Here is a 13,040-nt window from a genome sequence, read left to right as displayed (position 1 = left end):
CCGCGAGTTGCGGTCATGGCTGGATTTGCTCAGGGTCCATCTGTGAAGCTGCCTTTTCTACTTTCATCCACTCCATAAACAGTAGCGTAAGGGTTGCACGGAACAAGATCAACCAAACCACACTGGGATTTGTGGAAGGCCCATTAAAACCTGTGCCCTCGGTAGCTCCTCGTTTCTTTGCAGCGTTCCCGCCGCAAAGGGAAAACACGCGGTAAAGCAGCCCAGCCCCGAGCTGCAGGCCAGAGACGATGGCACCTAAGTGATACTGAGCGGAAAGGGGAGGCTCCAGCTGCAGCCCTCGCCGCTGATGGGCCCTGCTGTTCTTTGGGTGCCTCTGCCCGAGCCGTAACCCTGCGCTGAACCCTCGCCCTCAATGGACGGTGATGGGGTCTCTCTGGCTGCACCTCGGGGTGCAGAGGGGCGACCAGCTGTGCTCCCTTCAGCCCCAGCAGCACTCTACCGTAGTCATTAATTCCTGCCGTCTCATTTGCAGCCTAGCTGCTATTCCCACCTCTGCCCCATTCACACACATATGCTGGGGTGCAGGCACCAGCCTGATATTTTGGAGAAGGAAGTCTGAGTCATGAGTGGAGCATAAACGAGGCCTCCAGCTGTGCGCAGGGGCTGCTGCGGGCACTGTCCTCCACTCCCCTGCCTGCGGTCCTGGGGAGGTCCCTGCGCACCCCACACACCTTGGGCTTCACCAAAGGGTCATGACTGCAAAGCAAACCAAGTGTTACCTGAAGTGCGTGGTATCCGCAGGAGCTGCCTACACAGGGGCTGCTGCTTGGCTCCTCTGAGCTAGCCTTTGGGGAGAGGCAGGGCGAGGCAGGGCCACTGCAAGTCCCAGCACAGAGTTAGATTAGAAAAGCACCAAGGGAAAGAGAAAGCCAGTTCGCATATCCCCAGTGAGCTCCAGCTGGGCTCTCCCTAGTGAAACCAGGACTGCTGCTGGAACGTGCTGAGAAACTGCAGCCTTCGTCTCGGCCTGGGGCAGCGCCAAGGCAAGGCTGGAAGGTCAGAGAACAAGAATGCCATGCAGGCACAGCGCTTAAACCCAGGCCCCCAGCTTAGCCTCAGCTGACATGTAAGACTAGGTTGAGAGAAAGAGAGGGAAAAGACCTCCTCATGCTGGAATTTTGGTTTGATAAGTACTTACTGGGATGCCTTGGAACAGGAGAGCCTGTGGCTCAGCTTCAGCCACTCAAGGCACTGAAGGCATTTAATGGATTTAAATTACTTCTTACTGATAAGGTAAGAGGAATACAGAAAAATTGTCTGAGCAGCCAGGGATCAGGTTAGGAAAGCTAAAGCCCTGATAGAATTACATCTGGCCAGGGCCATCAAGGGCAACAAGAAAAGATTCTATAGGTACGTCGGGGATAAAAGGAAGATGAGGGAAAATGTGGGCCCTCTCCGGAATGAAACGGGAGACCTGGTTACCCAGGACACAGAGAAGGCAGAGGTACTCAATGACTTTTTTGCCTCGTACTCAATTACTCGAGCCTCACCGCCCAAGCAGCAGAAGGCAAAGGTAGGGACTGGGAGAATGAAGAGCTGCCCACTGTGGGAGAACATCAGGTTCAAGACCATCTAAGGCACCTGAAGGTGCACAAGTCCATGGGACCCGATGAGATCCATCCGCAGGTCCTGAAGGAACTGGCAGATGAAGTTGCTAACTAGCCATTGTATTTGAGAAGTTGTGGCACTCCGGTGAAGTTCCCACTGACTGGAAAAGGGGAAACATAACCCCCATTTTTAAAAGGGGAAGAAAGGAAGACCCGGGGAACTACAGGCCAGTCAGTCTCACCTCTGTGCCTGGGAAGATCATGGAACAGATCCTCCTGGAAGCTATGCTAAGGCACATGGAGGACAGGGAGGCGATTCGAGACAGCCAGCATGGCTTCACCAAGGGCAAGTCCTGCCTGACCAACCTAGTGGCCTTCTGTGATGGGGTGACCACGTCAGTGGACACAAGAAGGGCTACGGATGTCATCTGTCTAGACCTCTGTAAGGCCTTTGACACGGTCCCCCATAACATCCTTCTCTCCCTAATTCCTCACCCACCGGACAGTCCACCCATCAAATCCATACTCATCCAGCTCTGGAGCCCTCAGCATAAGAAAGACATGGACCTGTCGGAGCGGGTCCAGAGGAGGGCCACGAAAATGGTCAGGGGGATGGAACACCTCTCCTGTGAGGAAAGGCTGAAAGAGTTGGGGCTGGTCAGCCTAGAGAAGAGAAGGCTTCGGGGAGACCTTATTGCAGCCTGGCAGTACTTAAAGGGGGCTTATAAAAAAGATGGGGGCAAACTTTTTAGCAGGGCCTGTTGCAACAGGACAAGGGGGAATGGCTTTAAACTAAAGGGGGGTAGATTTAGACTAGAGATAAGGAAGAAATCTTTTACGCTGAGGGTGGTGAAACACTGGCCCAGGTTGCCCAGAGAGGTGGTGGATGCCCCATCCCTGGAAACATTCCAGGTCAGGTTGGACGGGGCTCTGAGGAACCTGATCTAGTTGAAGATGTCCCTGCCCACAGCAGGGAGGTTAGACTAGATGACCTTTAGAGGTCCTGTCCAACCCAAACTATTCTATAATAATATTTTGTTATTTTTGCAAAAAATAGTACCCAGACAGTAAGAAGATAGTTTATTTTGAGATGGTTTTAAAAAACGTTTTATTGTCCACTATGTGTAATATGCCAGTAACCACCGCGTATAAAGGAAGCATTCAGAATATTATGTATACACGAATAATAAATATTCTAAGATTTAACATTTTAAGATTGATAAGACTTTCTCTTATGTTACTGGTAAATAGACCTGATTTCTGAAAATGAGAATACTCTTGTGATTGAGGGATTACTATACTAATTCTATTATATTCTAATAAGTAAAAAGATAAAATATTTTTATCATATTAAGAATCTAAATTATTTACATACAGTGCACATCTCAGTATGTATTATATTCTAATAAGTGAAGGGGATCGGGTTAATTTGAATATGCAAGTACCAGTCAATGTTCATGTTCCCATGAAAACAGATATCTGTAAAAAGCAAACACTAAACAGAATAAACCTATAGTTAGAGGATTTTAATTTAAAGGTTCTGCAAACTGTAAAGCTGAAGATAAACGCATTGAGCTGAATATCTTTGCTAAGCTCAAATAAACATCTTGAATGCCTTTTCACAATTACAGAGCAAAGGCGTTTGAATAACAACACACTGCGTTATCAGTAGCTACAACAAGTAATTCCAATTTGCACTACATCATCTCATACTTACTGTGAGGGTTTTCCCAGGTCAAAGCTCTTTCTACTTCTCCACCTTAGCAATTTGATAAAATTAAGACTCGCATTGAAGATTTTTGTCATGATGAAAAACCATTTTGTAGAATATATCAATGGGTAGATCTCCATTTGGATCTGCATATTTCAGGGTTGTCATCGGAGTACACAAGGTGTTGGTCTGATGGCGAAAAGGTGGATTTTCTGCAAGAATTATCTTCACTGTATGCTGTCAAGAATGAGAAACAGAATTGTTAAAGAACCTTTACCAAAACAATAAAGTAAAAACCTAGTTTTCAGTTAAACAGAGGAAAAGTAGAAGAATGAAGTGCTAGAATTATGTAAAACCTTTATGTAGTTTTATTAGAATTTCATTAGAATTTTCTCTTAAAATATTTTTAAGGCCATAAGAAGTACTTCTTATTTATTCTTAGTCCTATTTCTGTTTATGTATACCACAGTGATAGCATCTCACACCCAAGTATCCTGAATACTCCTCCAAAATTATGCCTATATGCCCATAACAGGTAGATCCTTTCTTTTACAGTTCCCTGGGAAAGGATCGGAACAGTGCACTTTGCAGCAAGATCTGGGAATCTTTGGTTGACACTGAAACTATTCCTTAGCAGTAAGTACCCGAAATCATTGTCCCCTTCCACAGCTTGCCTAAACTTGTCTTCCTGCAGGAAGCCCCAAGCACCAGAAGCTATGTCCATGTATCTTCTACTGTGCCTTGGTGGTTTGGGATAGCTAAGTGAACGTCACATTAGCAGAGGAATTTTTAGTGAGATGGAGGGGAGAGCGGCTTTCAACAACGGCGGGAACCCTGTGTAGATGTGTGGTAACAATGCAGAATGTTCAGACTTCACCAGGTGATGTATAAGTGCATCTAATACATCAGTGGTATTTAAATTACAATTCATAGTTGTCTTCGATACTTCAAAATAAACACTCTTCTAATATTCTGAAGGGTTTTGTTTAAAACTCTCGAGATTCTCTTGAGTTTTTAAAAATAATTTTAAATTGTGTAAATTAAATTTAATTAAATCTAGTGCTTCTACCAAAAAACCCCACCAACCAACCAGCGCATTTGTAAATTACAAAGAAAAAAAAAATCTGAGGAAAAAGAAGGTGCAGAATTGTTGATGAGTTACCTCTGCAACATCTTCAGCACTTTGTCCCAGGCTCTTGAAAATTTGTTTGTAATTTTTAAGGTAAATATTAGTAAACATCTCAGCTGTTTCCTCATCTGCAGCTGAAAGATCCATTTTCATTCCATCTTCAAACACTTTTCTTTCAAACTCTGTAACCACTGGGCCTGGTTCAATCAAACTTAACCTGTTCAAAAAGCAAAGATATACTGGTTATTGACTAGCCTCCGTGGGAAATACACCTCTCTACCCTTCTCAAAAAAGAATATTGAAGAGTCGCGCTGTGAGTACACATTAGCAAGCAATATTAAACAGTTCATTCTGAAAAGGCAATCCATACCACATCATTGCTCTCATGCTCCTACCCATCCACACGTAGCAGTAGAAATCTGCTTAGCTTTAATTTCAGGGAAGTGCTGTACCTTAATTCATGGCAGAAGTGAGTGCAGTCGTTACCTGCTGGCTCACAGCTGTGGAACCAAAGGAGGATTTATCCACAAAAACTTGTATTATATTAATTATTAAGAAAAATAATTAGAGGATCATAACAAAATTCATTACTTTCTGGACAAAATCCTACATAGATTTCTTTATTATAGCTTCCCCATGATAATACCAGAAGTAGCTGAAAGAGAGGGGGGAATTGCACAAACATGGATTTTCTTCGTCGAGCTGGCAGTGTTACATAACTCAAGATCCCTCCACAATATTATAATGAAATACAATATAGAGAATTTTGCTGCCAAATCTGGAAAAATTTATTTGGCTCAGTAGTATATTATAGCAAATCACTGAAATACAGTTACTGGCCAGTTCTTTCCCGGCAGTTCTTTCTCAGTCAGTAATTACTCCCAGCCACAATGTTTACCTAAACACTCTTTGGGATAGGACCTCTTCCTAGACTTGAGTTCTGGTCAGGCTCTTCTTTACAACTAAATCAAGCTATTGACCTTGATAGCAGAATTCCAGCTGCCGCTGGAATTAAAGCCCTTTCTCTTGCATCACTCTTCACACTGGACCTTGGACTTTTCCCATTCTTCTTTCTTTTTTTTAACCGTCTTTTTGCTGTATCTTACACTCTTGAAATCTTATTATCAATTCTGGTATAGCCTGTGTATCATTTACAATATATTTATTTTAAAAGTATGCAAAACCACAGTTTGGATGCTGCCTTGTCTCTGAAATCCCATGACAGCAGCCGTCTCTTCTCCCACAGCACAAGGGCTAAATGCTTAGGCACACAGAGATGCAATGGATATTTAACAATTGTTGGACTACACACAGAGAATAGCAGCAGAATTACATGAATGTGAATATACATGTGACAAATCAAACCCCGAAGTCCCACAGACGATGAACAGGACCATTCTCTTAAATACTGTCTTAAACATTAAGAAGTAGTACACCACATTCTTCTCAATTTCCTCCCACCTCCTGTCATTATAGGTATCTCGCCCTGTGTTCCATTCTGATGGATTTCCACTTGCTCTCTCTCTATGATAAGCCCTTGAACTTTTTTTATCTGTGAATTGCCGAAGAAGTCTGTTATCCTTTCTAAAGGAAAATATTACAGGTTGATACTGTAATTTTATTCCTATGATATTGTATGCAAGGATCTGTTTTCAGAAGTGTTACATAAACTGTATTTTATCCAAAGCTAAACAGCCTTTAACTGATCAAGAGAACATGTTTATTTTAGCATCTAGACCTTTTTATTTGCTTACGTAGTGTGAAGAATGTGGACATTTCTATGCCTTTCGTGATGTACAATTTCCATAGGTTCCTCAATCTGTTTCTCCTAGATAGCAGCAAGCTTTAAAAATTTGTTTGCTAGCTCTGAATATATTTAAAACTATCTAAAATACAATTTACACCGGTGGATCAATACTTACTGCAGTTTGAACTTGAGTGCTTGTATAGCTAAACTTTTACAGAATCCTTCCACAGCAAACTTAGATGCAGCATAAACATCATTAAATAAGATACCTGATGGTACAAACAAAACATCCCGAGAATGTGATTGTATTCAACATACTAATAGTTTAGTTTAAAAAACTCTTGTATTTTCCCAAAATGTCTACAGTCTTGCTGGGAAAGCATTAGAAAAATCCTTGTGTATACTGAATCTAAATGCTGATTTTTTGCATACGTTCTCAAAATTGCTTATTCTAGGAAAGAATGCTTGACTAATGCTTTTCCTCCTCCTAGCTGATGCTGTGATCTCTTTGGATGATATTAAGTATTTTGTAGTCTAAGGTATGAAAGCGTCCATAACATACAATACCATCTGCATTATTTATCAGCAAGGCTTTAATAGGCTATAGATCAACAGAGAAGCTCAGTGCAGTGCAGGAGATAGGATTACGCAAGAGATCCAGCTTACATCAGAGTGATTTAGAAAAAGCACTCCGTCAATCCATTTAGGTGGATGGTAAGTATTGTATTAAACAATAACAACTCTCGCAGTTTGACTTAGCACCCTCGCTCACCAGAATAATCCAGGTAAGATCAATGCCACTGTTGTAACAACTGAATCAAATACAGTTAGACCGGGTGGAACACATAAGTAGGAGCACCATTATCTGTGGCTAAAATTAGACTCTGTGAGAGTTTTAGGAGAGGAGAAACTTTACAAAGAGGTGGTACAGTTGTCCAGGACACGATTGGATTTTATTCCATTATTTTGTGCAGAGTGTAGTAAGCATGTTTGCCTGTCCCCATAATCTTTTGCAATAGGAAAGCGAAAAGCAATGCTACTAAACCCTCTTTTCCAGATAACAAAAATAAAATAATAAAATTTTCAAAAATAAATAAAAGTAATCAGTTTGAGTTAAAACTCTAAAAAAAAAATTCACTCTGCAGGTTTTGTTGTTAAATTGTTTTGAGAGTAACTGTGTAGTAACATACTGCCTAGATGTATAAAAAACATCAGGTCTGTGCTGTGCTTTTTATAGTTGGAACTTCAGCATTACAGAGCACAATAGTTAGATATGCTAGCTCCTACGGGTTTTTTTGGTTTGTTTTTTTTTCAGATAAAAAGAGGTAAGCTTTAGATTTCGAATACTGAACTCTTAGTTCAAACGAACAAAAAACAAAAAAAACAACTTTGCCTTGTATTCCCATAACACTGCTTATTATAACTATATGCCTGCTCTTTCTCCTCTTCATGTCAGGCAAAATCTCCTTCAGGAGTCAAACCGGTCCAAGGAAGTTGGTATCCATCACAGTTTTCATTTCATCTATGGTTTGACATTCAATAGGTCCAATGAGCCCCATTCCAGCATTACTAACTGCACAAAATGGAAGACAACAGCGAGCAGTAACATCCGTAAACATTAACTTGTAATCTTTACTGGAAAGCATTTGAAAGTAAAATGAGGATTAAGGATTAAATGATCCTTAAATAATTCTTAAAGAAAGGATTAAAAGATGTTATTCTGTCACTAAAGCTTTGCAAATACACTTGACACTTCTGTATTTTTTATTTTTAATTATGCTTTTAATCCAATTTAAATTATCCGATATTTTGCATTTTAACTAATTTATTTCTGATTAGTCCTTTTTCTTTAAATTATAAAGAGATTACGGAAAAATGAACCAAGAATGATCTATATTTGTTTCTGTGCTTCAATAATTAATCAAAGTAAAGGCAGGTCCATAATTTTCTGTTAGAGAAGATTTAATAGTTGATAGTGTAAAGCAATTTCCATCTTACTACGATTTTTTTTTTTTAGCACAACAGTATGAATACACTTCTCATTGAAAGATTTGTGAAGTACAATTACAATTCTCAATACAAAATCAAAGTATCCTTACTTTCTTTGCATTTGTTCTTCTACTTGCTAGTTCCCAAATGCTGTTGCTTTCTTACTACAGAGGGCTGTTGCCTTCATTGTAAGTAGGGCTATGCTTCATCGATAGGGCAGAAATTCTTGTTCATGAAGATGTCAATTTAGGCAAAAGTTCTCTTCTCACATTTACTAAAAACCTTATCATCTTATCCAAGACACTTCTCTGTGATCAAGTTTCTCCTTTGTAAACAGGGAAAATAAGCTTCCCTACTTCATAGAAGCATGGTGAGATTTAATCCACTCATATCTGCATGAAGCCTTAAGAATCTTGAACAGAATACACTATGTGATTATTATTACTTTGATCATTTAAAAAATACACTAATTAAACTTCTCCAGGGTATCTGAGAAGATGTTAAATAGAAAACTGGTATCTGTTCATAGCATACACAGTGTGTACTTGCCTAGGACATCAATCCTTCTGTCAGGGATACTATTCACACAAGTTTTAATAGATTGTTCATCACAGATATCCAGTTGTTTAATTTCGAGGGTTTTGCCCAGCCTGCGACCTGCAGCTTCCTCGAGTGGCTCCTTCTTGGCCAGATTCCGCATTGTGGCATACACTGCAACACACCAGAAGCCACAGTTATCAGAAATAAAACCTTTTCTGTGGCAGTCTTACTGAGAAGTATTAAAGAACATTACTTTTACATCTGTATCTTAAATATCAGTGACAGAACCCAGATAAAAACTTAAAATAGAAAGAATTTATTTTCAACATCTATTGTCACTGATTTCCCAGAGTCTGGTTCTGAAATCTTCAAGAAATTCAAGAGGAGAATTAAACCGCTATGCACAATGAAGAACATGAAGATAATATGATCACCAAAACTTTAAATAATGGGTATCAAGTTATGCCACTGAATCATTTTTAGGTACCTAAAACCTAATTTTGGATTCCAGATAGCCTTTTTTTGTTTTTTAAATCACCGTCAACATGTTTAGCAGAACAACCATAATTTTATTAAAAAGTGGAAGACAGATGCTTCTTCTGTCAAAATAGAAATTAGTTTTATCATTATTGTGGCCTAATTACCCAGAAAACTATGAATCTGCATGCAGTCAGTTAGCAGTAAAATACTGTGAGAGTAAGTGTGAGAAACTGAATTACCACAGATTGCTGTATTTGCCTTGCCATCCATTTTCAATCATAGCAAATATCCCATTTTGCAGCAGAAAGACAAATCCCAGCCCCTTTGTTCCACCCTCTTATGCCTACACAGGGTTGGAATAATGAAACATGCTTTAAGGAAAAAAGTGCAAATTTAAGAACTGTTTTCCTAAATTGATTTCTTTGGTCCTCAAACAGGCATGTACGTTTCATTCAACAAAGATTTTAGTAGCCAGAAGCAAAGCTCACTGCAACGGTGAATGTATATCCGAGGTAGCATGCTGCAGACATGTTTTTATACTATTGTCTGGGGGTTTTTTTGTAAACTATTCAGTTCAAATAGCTGTTCAGCTTCAATACAGGTACAGAAATATCATCTGCTTACAGCAGTATATTTTCACTGTATTGTATTTTCATGATAGTAGGAGGGGGAAAACTAATAAGAAAGAAGTCACCAAACTGAATACAATCACCTGTTAAATCACAGAGGGGGGGAAAAAAAAAATACTGCCTTGAAGATCTTTTTATAAAGATAAATAACAGATACATTTTTACCTTTAAATCTTTTCTGCTCATCGTTTGCCATTTTTACAGCTAAGGCCAGTCCAATTCCTGAGGAGCAACCTGTAATGAGGACATTTCTTCTTGCCATTCTTTGCACTGTGTGGTTCAAGCAAGAGCTCTTGTTCAGAGGAGCAACAACCTAAATGTAGCTACAGTATAATGTCATTGGCCTTTAATACTATCTCCAGCTTTCCTGAGTCAACAAATCTGAAAATGCACACCTGGACCCTGCACGATTAAGGGATAATCTCCAACTAGACAAAAACAGAAGCAAATGCTCCTGCATGAGCTTACAATCTGCATTACCAACATGGACTATATTTAATACCAAACTTGATTGATCTTTAAAATTAGACATTTGTAAGCTACGTGGACTTTTTTAATAGCGGAATAAGCAGTTTGCGTACTACTAGCTGGAAAAGCCTTGCCACAATTGCAATCAGTCTGTAGTGACAAGTCCTCCACTCATGTCTATGGAAAGTAAACTGCACCCAAATAGGATCCGTCTGCTAAAGGTGTTCAGGCTTCCTACACTTACAGCACCCTCCTCATTCTTTTGCAACAGAATGACAAATGGATCTCTTCCCTGATGCCTTACTATTATAAGAGTCCTAATAGGCTTTACAGAAAAAGTAAATTGAAAAATGGGATGCGGATTTGGAAAGAGCCAAGTTGTTTGTCTAAATTCTTCACATTTCTTTTTGGCACTGTTCCCAACGAAGAACAGAGAAAGTAAGCAAGTATGCCGGCAGTGAAGAACAGCCAGGAAGTTGTTGAACAGACCAGCTTCACTACATCCTTGCTAACACTGAAATCCCTTTCACTTTCTATTCACTTTCTAAAACACTTTCTATTCTCCAACTTACAAGTTGGAAAAAAAAATTAAAAAAAACAAATCAGAACTAGCATGGTGTCTGACTCCATTTTAGTTTTGGAGAAAATATTCCACCAACTTTGCATACAAACTCTGAATTAAACAGAGGGACACTTGGACTGGCAATTTGGTTCAGTTCACGTTTAGTGTACGGTAACTGTAGGCATACTACATTCAGAAAGAAAATCAGTCTCTTGTGAAATTTATAACCCATCCTGAGCGACAGAAAAAGAACGACCTTAATAAGCCATTAGCCTTCTGAACAGCATTCAGCTAATTGCAATGCCATTATACACAGAAAAATGTTTTCCAAGATTCAATAACCCCATGTTAACACAATGCAGCTCAGAAGAATGAACTTAGTGTTCCAGGATTTGCATAGATGTAAATTGGTTAGTAACTGAAGAAAAGTAGGACTCTACAGAAACATTTAACTGAAATTATATTAGGGAAAAAAAAAGTCCCTCCTTTCCAAAACAAATAAATTCACTTGAACGGTATAACAAGTGGAATCATTAACTTCTCAGGCAAGCAACAAAATAGCAAGACAGCATCTAAAGTAAATGAGAAAATGTAATTATGATTCTCCTTATTTATCAGATTTGACCCACGTGTTTACCAGAGAAGTTAGTATCCAGATACACAATTATAGTGCAAATGCTATTTAGCTGATTCAGATATTAGGCAAATTGCTTTTGCTGCTTATGCACATTTATATTTAGTGCATGTGGGAGGAGCAAGCAAGGCTTTATGCAACAGTATGTTAGGGGAATTCCACTAGTGTTGTGATGTAACTGTAATTACAGAATGGTTATATTTTCCACTTGAAATGCTGGTTTGAAGGGCTTACACGTTCCTTTGCTTAAAAAAAATCTGTCTGAAATTTGATGCATAGATTTCTAGCCTGAAGGCAAATTGATCTGCCTAAAGAGAGGAAAAAAAAATTAGTTTAATATTTTTCAATTATTACACTGGTCTACATAATTCTAACGTTTTTCATTTACTATTATGTAGAGAAACAAATAGCTTGATTTAACACACACAATATATTTATTTCCATAAGTAAACAGTATTTTTTTGCTACATCATAATTTTCATAATAGCAAAATAAATAATCTGAAACTGCAGAAATACTTTTGATGAGTGTATCTTGACCTTGTCAACGGTAGCAAACTCTGTGCCTGGTTTTGTATAACCACTTAAAGAAGAACGGTTGCATTTGTGGAACCCACCTGCAGAGTTGCTGAAATACAACAGATAGGTTTGTTGGCCGAGATACACTTTAATACACAAAACACTTAACTTAGGCCTAATCTTTAAATTGCAATACATTCAATTCTGTTCCTCTGCTTTATGTCAGACAACTTTATTAACTTGATTTTCTGAAGTATGAATCACATGTCTTAATGCACTTAAATCATGTTTGCATTAATCAGACTCAGATTTAGGCCTCTCATATCCATATTTGCAGTTTCTGACCCTATGTAAATATAGAAGTTTTAGAAACTGGGGCCACTAGCCATTTGTACTAGCTAAATTGTGTAGTACTTTTGGAAAACTGGAAAGAAATATGTTTTAGAATACATAGTTATGATGCCATTTTAATCAACAGTAATTTTTGTATGGATTTTGGTTTGGAAAAAAACCCAACAACTTCAAGCTTTATGGCCCTGTCCCACACCCCTTTGCATCTGAAAGATACTGCTTGGAGTAAAGCAAGCAGGTTTTGCCAGTGTCTATGATCAAATCAGTGTCCTAAAAACATCTTACAAGCAGGTCAATTTTAATAAGATCTTGTGTCTGCGACATTGTATGTGTACCAAAAAAAAAGAAAAAATATTCCCAAACAAAAATTGTTAATAAGTAATACCATTGTGCTCTTAATTAGAAGTTAGATGTGAAACACAAGTACACGGTTTAAAATCCTTGGGGAAAAGTGACAGCTGAAATTAATTCCTGCAACTCAAGATACTTATGAAATAAAATTTATTTCTCCAAAATAAATTAAGATTATATCTTAATTTATATATAATTTATAATTATTATTATATCAAGGCAATAATAAAAACAGTTGGAAAAATAAAAAGGTTGTCATTTGCATCAGTACAAATAACCACATTAATTATTTACAAATACAATGTTAAAATTTCCTCTTTGAACGCACAATTATGTTGCCAGCAACAGCATTCCTGGGTTGCT

The 13,040-nt window shown here is 38.7% G+C and overlaps 1 pseudogene across 1 annotated transcript; it reads right to left on the bottom strand.

Annotated features, from left to right (window-relative positions):
• Positions 1 to 3,123: 3,123 nt before the first annotated feature.
• Positions 3,124 to 11,757, bottom strand: LOC143160530 (retinol dehydrogenase 8-like; annotated as a pseudogene). The gene is made up of 7 exons (XR_012995394.1): positions 11,692 to 11,757; positions 9,959 to 10,063; positions 8,694 to 8,855; positions 7,549 to 7,728; positions 6,331 to 6,424; positions 4,442 to 4,625; positions 3,124 to 3,516 (listed from the first exon to the last, which is right to left on the bottom strand). The product of XR_012995394.1 is annotated as a retinol dehydrogenase 8-like (transcript).
• Between the last annotated feature and the right edge of the window lie 1,283 nt (positions 11,758 to 13,040).

The sequence above is a fragment of the Aptenodytes patagonicus genome, chromosome 5, assembly GCF_965638725.1.
Source record: "Aptenodytes patagonicus chromosome 5, bAptPat1.pri.cur, whole genome shotgun sequence".
NCBI classification, from domain to species: domain Eukaryota; kingdom Metazoa; phylum Chordata; class Aves; order Sphenisciformes; family Spheniscidae; genus Aptenodytes; species Aptenodytes patagonicus.
Note: the sequence above shows the minus strand (reverse complement) of the source record. Positions and strands in the feature narration are given on the sequence as shown.